The sequence below is a fragment of the Oryctolagus cuniculus genome, chromosome 6, assembly GCF_964237555.1.
Source record: "Oryctolagus cuniculus chromosome 6, mOryCun1.1, whole genome shotgun sequence".
Classification (NCBI taxonomy): Eukaryota; Metazoa; Chordata; class Mammalia; order Lagomorpha; family Leporidae; genus Oryctolagus; species Oryctolagus cuniculus.
The window spans coordinates 41,858,828-41,867,872 of record NC_091437.1 but is presented as its reverse complement, the minus strand read 5'-3'; the positions used below and the strand labels follow the sequence as shown (position 1 = coordinate 41,867,872).

The 9,045-nt window shown below is 44.7% G+C and overlaps 1 pseudogene; it reads left to right on the top strand.

Moving 5' to 3' along the window:
* Positions 1-2,358: 2,358 nt before the first annotated feature.
* LOC100350983 (small ribosomal subunit protein eS19 pseudogene) lies at positions 2,359-2,865 on the top strand (annotated as a pseudogene).
* Positions 2,866-9,045: the final 6,180 nt, after the last annotated feature.

The following is a 9,045-nucleotide window of genomic DNA, read 5'->3' as shown; positions in this document are numbered from 1 at the left end:
GGGACACCTGGCACTGGTGGTGCAATGTGAAGAATGGCTGCTCTCACTTTTTCTACAAATTTGACTTTTTAATGAATATTTGTTACTTTGGTAAAAAGGAAAATTCATTAATTCTTTAAATAAGCTGAGGTTATAAGAGGAGGAGTTCAGGATTTCACATTGAATCAGTATCACTAACCATTAGTCAAATGTAGTATCACTAACCAGAAGTCAAAACCACAATAAGATACTCCTGAACACTCATTAGAATGGCTATTGGAGCAATATAAATAAATAGCAAGTATCAGCATGCTATGGAGAAATTAGAACCCATGCACATGTCTAGCAGGAATTTAAAATGGCTCAGCTACCATGAAAAACAATATGGAACTTCCTCTAAAGCATCAAACATAGAATTACCATATTACTCAGGAATCTCACTTCTGGTTAAATACCCCGAAGTGGAAGCACGGACTCACACAGATATTTGCACACCCATGTTCACAGCAGGGATGTAGGCAGGGAAATAATGCTAGCAGCACCCTGCAGCCCCAGGCTGTGCAATAGGCCCAGGCTATACTACCCAAACCATCCCCTTCCCTGCTTCCATGCACCACCCAAACCACACTTCTGTGCACTGTCCAACCTCCCCTCTCATATACTGCCAACCCCTCCCCTCCTGTGCAGAAGAAAATCTCAACTCACAGTTTTGCCACTCAGAACCAGCACCAGGGCCAGCACTGTGGCACAGTAGGTTAAAGCCTAAGTCTGCAGGGCTGGCATCCCATGTGGGTGCTGGTTCGAGTCCCAGTGGCTCCACTTCTGATCCAGCTCTCTGCTATGGCCTGGGAAAGTAGTGGAAGATGGCCGAAGTCCTTGGGCCCCTGCACCCACATAGGAGACTCAGAAGAAGCTCCTGGCTCCTGGCTTCAGATCAGCACAGCTCCGGCCTTTGCAGTCACTTGGGGAGTGAACCAGCAGATGGAAGGCCTCTCTCTTTCTCTGTCTCTCTGCCTCTCTTTTTCTCTCTGTGTAACTCTTTCAAATAAATAACTTTAAAAAAATTTTTAAAAACCTGCACCAGCTGAAAATATCCAATATGACTACAGGCTATGTTTCCACAATCCCTTTAGGTCATTATAATATCATTATAATAAAATTACCATGGCCAAAACTCCCACTCCCAACAGGTACCGATATCAGGGTACTTTCCAGTTTTTTTTTTAAAGCCAAGGAAATAGATGACACTCAAGCCCTGCCCCCCAAACCCCACCCCTTCTGAATATTCAATTAAGCCCTGCCCCGGACAGCACCCCTTGTGCCTCCAGATCATGCAACTGGACAGCCCTGAAACTTGCTGAACACAGCTCTGTCTCCTGAGCTTGCCGACTCTCCTGAGTATGTACTTCTGCTTTGCATGTAAATAAATCTTGCTCTCTGCTGACCTTTACCCACATCTCAGTGAATTCCATTCCACTTGGAGACAAGAACCTGGACTCAGCCTAGCCAGGGGACACTCAGAACAGCAGCACTGTCACAACAGCCAAAAGGACAAAGCAATCCCAAGATTCATCCACGCGTGTAGGGATAAACAAAACATGGTGTAGACTGACAATGGAATAGGACTCAGCCTGTTGAAGACATTAGGTTAACTGAAACATGCCAGTGACAAAGGGACAAAAACTGCATGGTTCTGTTCACATGCAGCACCTGGAGCTGTCAGGTACATAGAGGTGGAGAGACCAAAACAGAATGGTGGTTCCCAGGGAATTCAGGGAAGGGAAATGGGAAGTTACTGTAAATGAGTACAGAGTTTCAGATGGGGACGATTAGAAAGTTCTGGATATATTAAATAAATTTTTTTTTGAATTCTGGAGATGGATGGTGGTGATGATTGGACAACACTATAAAGGTACTTAATGCCATAAAATTATACATTTTTAAATGACTAAAATACTAAATTTTATATTATGCATATTTTACCACAATTTTTTTTAAAGAATTCAGGGGCCAGCACTATGGCATAGTGGGTAAAGCCACTGCCTACAATGCCAGCCTCTCATATGCGCCCCAGTTCAAGTCCCAGCTGCTCCATTTCCAATCTAGCTCTCTGCTGTGGCCTGCGGAGGTAGCAGAAGATAGCCCAAGTCCTTGGGCCCCTGTACCCACGTGGAAGACCTGGAATAAGCTCCTGACTCCTGGCTTCAGACTGGCCCAGCTCCGGCTGTTGTGGCCATTTGGGGAGTGAACCAGCGGATGGAGGACTTCTGCCTTTCTGCCTCCGCCTCTTTGTAACTCTCTGCCTTTCAAATAAATAGATAAAGCCTTAAAAAAAAATAAATTGTGCTTTCCCCTGGCTGGCAGCGCGGAGGCCGCACGATGTCTGGAGTCACCGTAAAGGACGTGAACCAGCAGGAGTTCGTCTGAGCTCTGGCCGCCTTCCTCAAAAAGTCCGGGAAGCTGAAGGTCCCTGAGTGGGTGGACACCGTCAAGCTGGCCAAGCACAAGGAGCTAGCCCCCTACGATGAGAACTGGTTCTACACGCGGGCCGCGTCCACAGCGCGGCACCTGTACCTGCGGGGCGGTGCTGGCGTCGGCTCCATGACCAAGATCTACGGGGGCCGGCAGAGGAACGGCGTCATGCCCAGCCACTTCAGCCGCGGCTCCAAGAGCGTGGCCCGCCGCGTCCTGCAGGCCCTGGAGGGGCTGAAGATGGTGGAAAAGGACCAGGACGGGGGCCGCAAACTGACACCTCAGGGACAAAGAGATCTGGACAGAATCGCCGGACAGGTGGCAGCTGCCAACAAGAAACATTAAAACAAGTGATGCTGGGTCAATAAATTGCCTCATTCGTAAAAAAAAATAAAATAAAATAAAATAAATAAATTGTGCCTTTGGCATCAAATCTGGCTTGAAATTCTGGCTCTATCATTTAGTAACTATGTAACCAACACACATTATTTAATTCCTTGCAACCTCAGGTTTCTCATTTATAAAAAGAAGACAATATTCAGGTCTACAGGATAAGACTGCCCTAAGAAGAGAGATCAATTATGTAGCACAGGGCCTGGCCCCTTGGTAGGTGTCTGATAATATCAGAAATACTCTAAGTGCCCAGAGACAGGAATGAGCGTGTCATATGTGAGCAGAAAACTATGGCTGGAGTATGTGGTGATCAGCAAGTCTCCGAAAGTTTCAGCTCTGTCCTGAAGCCTGTGGAAGGCCTCTGGAAAGCTGTGAGTCGTGCGGTACAGAGAGGGAGTAAAAACTATGCTAAGGTGCTACACATATAAATGTCTATACATTTGACTTAGTCATTGGCTTTTTTCTCTCCATCAACACTGACAATTCATAACAGTGGCTTAAGGGAAATCAAATTATTGAGGGAAATGCCACACAACCCTCTCAGCTTCCACCAGCACCTCTTCAGACAGGCAACTCGGATATGCAGAAGTAGCCCTCTCACAAAACCCAAGTTAGGCATCCACGTTGACTCCCAAAAAGCTCCCTCGCTCCTGTTCTCCCACTTTGAACCGCTGGTTGGAGGAAGAATGGCTTCCCCTGCCTTTTCCCAAGGCTTCAGCAAGCCTTCCCCAACCCGGGGGTTCCATCTGTCCCCTGCTTCCATCTTCCCCAGGCTTGCTTTGGACCCTTAACAACCGTGATGAGCAGGGCTGGGTCAGAGGCGGTTTTGCTCAGGTTACTACCTGCCTGTGTTTGAAGGGCCTGTGTCACAACCTCTTCCTATTTCAACATTCCAGTGCGGCCACACTCCACCAGCATTTGCCTAATGTCATTTAGTCAGTCATTCTCTCTTGACTTTTTCTCTCCACCTATAAAACTTAAATTTTTACACGAAAAATGTGAGGAAAGCAGCCAAAAGCACAGATTTCTCATGGGTTAGCTGCTTTCTTCCATTCCTGGTGCTGCTCACAGTCCTCAAAGTGAGATTTATTTTTAATTTTACTGTTCTTTCTAATTACCTAGGTAAATATATATATTCCACCCAGAACATATCAAAAATGTCGAATCATACACAAAGGAAAATTAAATGTCGAATGTAATCTTATCACCCAGGTACATCTCGTGATACTCTGAAAACATTCATCTTCTGCCTCTGCTTTATAAAAAGGCTCTCTCTACCCTAAGTCAGGTAGACTTCAGCTAAGTTTGCTCATTTTTTATTCAACACCTCATAGCTGCAACCTAGGTTCTTTCAGATTGGCCTTGGTTTAAAGAGTTCAGACTGCTAACTTCCACTGCATGACATGGCTGCTTTGGCTGGGAGAGCAACTGCCAGGAGGAGGAGTACGGAATGGGATGAACTGTTCCTCACAGATGGACTCAGCCTCTCTAGGCCTAATTTTCCTTGGGTACAAAATGCAATAAATGACACTTGGATCTCAAATTTGCCCTTTTTTCCTACTGTGAAATTTGACACGTGAGGGCTCCACAGCGTGACAAATAATCACAAAATAAATGCCCACTAACTGTCATCCGGATGAGAGTGAGAGACCTTTCATGGGTCCTTCTTGAGGAAATGCCCCTCTTACTTCTTAGTAACTACTCCTGTCCTAACATGAAATTCTTCACTTCCTTGTTTTCTTTACACTTTTATCTCCTAGGTATTCATCACCTATATTATCTGCATATTTCTAAGTTTCGTATGGTTTTATTTTTCATTCATGTCTATAGTGTGTTTGCAATTTATCTTACTGTATGATAGGAGAAATCGAAAGCTATTTTTCACCATTTGGTTTACCGATTATTTCTGTACTACACATAGCACAATACTTCATCCCTAAACTATTTTTTCAAGCCAGGTTTCTTTAGGTATAAGTCACAAACAGTAAAATTCATCTTTTTTATAACTATGGCTCTATGGACTTTGACAGATGTATACAGTTGGATAGTCACCCTCACAATGAAGACATATAGAGAGAACATTCCTATCAGCCAAAAAAGTTGCCTTGTACTCCTTTGTAGTTGATCTCCAACTCACATCCTCAGCCCCTCGCAACCACTGATCTGTTCTCTGCCTATAATTCTGCCTTTTCCCAAATAGCAACATAATATGATCCTATAGCACACAGCCTTTTGCATCTGGCATATTTCACTTAGCATAATGCATTGGAGATTTATTCTTCTTGCTAACATCAGTAGTTCATTCTACTTATTGTGAAACAGAATTTCACTGTATGGGCATACCACAATTTATAAATTCAACTCACCACCATTAAGTAAGATGCCCTTTATCAAATCAAGGAAGTTAACTGAGTTTTTATCATAAATGGAGGCTGGATTTTCCCAAATGCTTTTCTTGCATCAATTAACCATTTTATTTTTGCCTGGCTTTGCCACTCCTACATCTAAAGCTTCAAGCTATCGTCCAGGGAAAGCTGTCTGGGGAACTTGATAGGAGAAAATGGTTCAGAGAAGTTAGGAGAGCTTTGTGCCTCTCCTGGCTACCCCACAACCATCAATCATTTTAAGCCTTTTGGGGCCAGTGCTGTGACATAGTGGATAAAACTGCTGCCTGTAGTGCCAGCATCCCATATGGGTGCCAATTCCAGTCCTGGCTGCTCTACTTCCAACCCAGCTCTCTGCTATGGCCTGGGAAAGCAGTAGAAGATGGCCCAAGTCCTTGGGCCCCTGCACCCACGTGGGAGACCTAGAAGAAGCTCCTGGCTCCTGGCTCCTGGCTTCGGGTCAACTCAGCTCTGGCAATTGCAGCCATTTGGGGAGTGAACCAGTGGATGGAAGACCTCTCTCTCTGGCTCTACCTCTCCCTGTAATTCTTTCAAATAATAGAGTCTTTTTAAAAAATTTAAGCCTTATGATTGAGAAAGTTTGCTGATCTACCCCAGGAACTTAAGGCTTCTGATGGCTGTGAGAGAAGATTCCAGAGAAGCGTATGGCATTTTGTGGCCCCCAAAACCATCAACTGCCACCTACCTGCTTTCTCTACTGGTGTGGGTTGGAAAGAGCCAGACTCCTGCCGTGCCTCTAACATTTCTAGCAAGCACTGGATGGAGATCTGTGCAAAGAGTTTACAGCTGAGTGGAACTCCCCTGCCAACTCAGCTATTCCAGATTTGTAGATCAATCCACACATGGGTGTTGACAGTGTTTTGCAATTTAGCTGATTACTTCTCACCCCCTGGAGTAGGGGCGGCCTCCCTTCCTGAGCTCTACTCCAGCTGAGACAGCCGTACGTGTAAGTACACTGAAAATCCATCCTTATCCTATTCCAAATGGAGGTACTGAGCTTGTCTGGGGGGCTATTTTTATTCTTATGCAAGAGTCACGCTGCTTAAATATAAATCTTTCTTCCTAGCAGTGTGAGAAAGCTTTCAATCTGATAAAAATTTCTATATCCCTTTATTAAGCTTCCCAGGTGACCTTAAAATTATATTGTCCAGTTAAAAAATACTTTTGACAGATATTAGAATTGAAATGGCAGAATGACTGAGTTACGCCATCCACAAATGTGGAATTCCCCATCATTTTATTCAAGTACTTCTTCAAGTCCCTTGGTAAAGTTTTACAGTTTTATTTCTATGGGTCCTACCTACTTAATGTTAAGTTTTTGCTAGATATTTTATGTTAGTTTCTAGCTCTAATGTCTGCTTAATTTGTATTTTCTGATGACTCTTGATTTTAAAGAGTATGCATTGAATTTGCATGCTGATTTTGTAAGCAAGTGCCTTATTGAATGCTACTTCTTATAAGGTTTCTGTTTACTTTCTTGGGTTACTAAATAATTTTTTTTTTTTTTTACACAGGCAGAGTGGACAGTGAGAGAGAGAGACAGAGAGAAAGGTCTTCCTTTGCCATTGGTTCACCCTCCAATGGCCGCCGCGGAGGCGCGCTGCGGCCAGCGCACCGTGCTGATCCAGTGGCAGGAGCCAGGTACTTTTCCTGGTCTCCCATGGGGTGCAGGGCCCAAGTACTTGGGCCATCCTCCACTGCACTCCCTGGCCACAGCAGAGAGCTGGCCTGGAAGAGGGGCAACCGGGACAGAATCCGGCGCCCCGACCGGGACTAGAACCCGGTGTGCTGGCGCTGCTAGGCGGAGGACTAGCCTAGTGAGCCGCGGCGCCGGCAACCTGTTTCCTCTTATCAAAAGATTTTCCCCTGAGTTCATTTGTTTTGCCACTTTGATTGAACCTTCAGAAAATACTAAATGAGCATGGACAGTGAACATACTTGCTTTGGCAAACACCAAAGCTTCATCATTAGAAATACCTGTGACAGACTCACTAAATTAACTTACCCAATAATCCCAATCTACCTTGCACTTGAGAAAGAAGAAAAAAGAGCAACCTCGGACATTCAGAAACTGGCCAAGGCCTCCTAGCTAGGCCATGTTGTATCTTGTTGGGCATAAACCCTCTCACAGAATATGGACCTCAGACAAGATACCACTAAGAACATGGTAAGTGAGATCAAGCAAGTTCACACCACCATTTTTTCTAAGCTCTGACAAAAATCTCATTGTGCCACCCACAAAATACAAATAATGTCCCTTTCTATGATCAAATGACTGTTAATTCCTTACCATTTATGCCCTTTTCCCCTCACTCTAGTTTGCCATCTCTATTGATAAAATTAGAGATGGTCTCAGAATTGCCCCCACTTTCTGACTTCATTCAATCTAAAGTGAAACTCTGCTTCCTTAGGCCCTCCATAAATCACCCAAGCAAAGCCCAAATCTTGTAACAGGTTCTACATAACACCCTCTTACTAAAACCCACACTGGCTCTCCATCCTTGTTCTTCCTCTTGCTGCAACAGATAACAAACTCAACTTGTTCAACTATGCTCGTGTTCCTGGTAGTCTCTGGCCACAAGACACTGACATGCTTTACAGATAGAAAACTATAAAGAATACTTCTAGACTCCCTTACAGCTAAGGTTCAGTCATACAACTTATGTCAAGATTCAGATATGGAATAGAATCATGTGAAGAGGTAGTCACAAGCAAGGAGATTACTTTTTTTTTTTTTTTTTAATTTATTTGACAGATAGAGCTAGACAGTGAGAGAGACAGAGAGAAAGGTCTTCCTTCCATTGGTTCACTCCCCAAATGGCCGCTGTGGTGGAGCTACGCCAATCTGAAGCCAGGAGCCAGGTGCCTCCTCCTGGTCTCCCATGCAGGTGCAGGACCCAAGGACTTGGGCCATCCTCCACTGCCTTCCTGGGCCACAGCAGAGAGCCGGACTGGAAGAGGAGCAACCGGGACTAGAACCCGGTGCCCATATGGGATGCTGGCGCCACAGGCGGAGGATTAACCAAGTGAGCCACGGCGCCGGCCCAGAGATTATGTATTAAATAGGACAGGGCACAGGTACCTGGCCCTTCTGGAGCAGCAATGGAAGAATCTTGCTGTCAAGTCCATAGTATCATATGTGGTCTTCCCACTACAATAGTACTGTTGTGGTGAGAGGGTTTTTTTTTTTTTCTGGGTGTCATCCCTTGTTGCATTCTTCCTTGTTGCATAAAATCTAGTTCTTAGGGCATGAGTTGTGGCACGCAGTGGGTTAAGATACTATTTGGGACACCGGAATTCCATATTGGACTACCTGGAATTGAGTCCTGTCTATTTCCAATACAGCTTCCTGCTAACATGCCTGCAGACAGCAAATAATGGCCCAAGTATTTAGGTTCCTTCCACCCATGGGAGACGCAGATGGAATTCCTGGTTCCTGGTTTAGGTCTGGCCCAACCCTAGCTATTGCAGTCATCTGGGGAGTGAACAAGCGGATGGAAGATCTCTCTTTCTCTATGACTCTGTCTTTCAAACAAATTAATAAAATTTTAAAACCTAGTTCTTAGACCTACACATTCTGAGCTATTTAATATTATTTAACAATTCCTTTATCTTTTTAAGATTTATTTATTTATTCGAAACTCAGAGTTACACAGAGAGAAGAGAGGCAGAGAGAGACACAGAGACAGAGACACAGAGAGAGAGATCTTCCATCTGCTTGTTCATTCCCCAGATGGCCACAACAGCTGGAGCTGTGCCGATCTGAAGCCAGGAGCCTTTTCTGGGTCTCCCATGA